This window comes from Panthera tigris, chromosome B2 (genome assembly GCF_018350195.1).
Source record: "Panthera tigris isolate Pti1 chromosome B2, P.tigris_Pti1_mat1.1, whole genome shotgun sequence".
Lineage (NCBI taxonomy): Eukaryota > Metazoa > Chordata > Mammalia > Carnivora > Felidae > Panthera > Panthera tigris.
This window is the reverse complement of record NC_056664.1, coordinates 46217463-46218390: the sequence shown is the minus strand read 5'-3', so window position 1 is coordinate 46218390 and position 928 is coordinate 46217463. Positions and strand designations below refer to the sequence as shown.

The 928-nt window shown below is 39.1% G+C and overlaps 1 non-coding gene across 1 annotated transcript; it reads right to left on the bottom strand.

Moving 5' to 3' along the window:
* Positions 1–362: 362 nt before the first annotated feature.
* Positions 363–469, bottom strand: LOC122238903. The gene has a single exon (XR_006218052.1). It is a non-coding gene; the product is annotated as a U6 spliceosomal RNA (small nuclear RNA).
* Positions 470–928: the final 459 nt, after the last annotated feature.

Here is a 928-nt window from a genome sequence, read left to right as displayed (position 1 = left end):
CTTGGCTGCATATTTTTTCTATTCATCACATTGAATATTTCTTGCCACACCCTTCTGGCCTGCCAAGTTTCAGTGGACAGTTCTGCTACTACCCTTATGTGTCTACCCTTGTAGGTGAAGGCCCATTTTTCCCTAGCTGCTTTCAGAATTCTCTCTTTATCTTTGTATTGTTCCAGTTTCATTATGATATGCCATGGTGAAGACCTATTCTTGTTGAATCTGAAGGGAGTTCTCTGTGCCTTGTGGATTTGGATGTCTGCTTCCTTCCCCAGATTAGGGAAGTTCTCAGCTATAATTTGTTCAAGTAAACCGTTTGCCCCTTTCTCTTTCTCTGTTTCTTCTCGAACTCCTAAGATACAGATAAAAATATGGAATGTTTCACAAATGTGCACGTCGTCCTTGCACAGGAGCCAGGCCAACCTTCTCTGTATCACTCCAATTTTAGTGTATGCGATGCCAAAGTGAGCACTGTATATGATCTGTAAAGGTAGGTGATCTTAATGTATATGTCTTTTAGATATGTCTTTGGATAAATTTAGTTGCTTATCTTCACTGCTAGAGAATTTCCTAGAAGAAAAGCACAAGCAGGTACCTAGACAGTCATTTGATTCCCTGTTAGTACAGGAAAATCCACCTCTGTCATTTAATATTTCCCATCTTTTATGTCTTTTGAATTTTCTCTGTCATAGTTGGTCATTGAGTTTGCATACTGATGAGAAAAAGCTGCGTAGCACCAAGAACATTTATTCAAACTGGAGAAGGCTCTGGAACAGTGTTACAAAAAGATCTTAGAGAGGACAACTATATAATCAATTGGCTAGTTATAAATAAGGGAGTTTAGAGGAGAGAAGAGGAACAAGGTGAGACTTAGTGATGGAAACCAGAATCCAAGAGAAACCTGGAATCATTTATACCCTTAGCTCTCTTC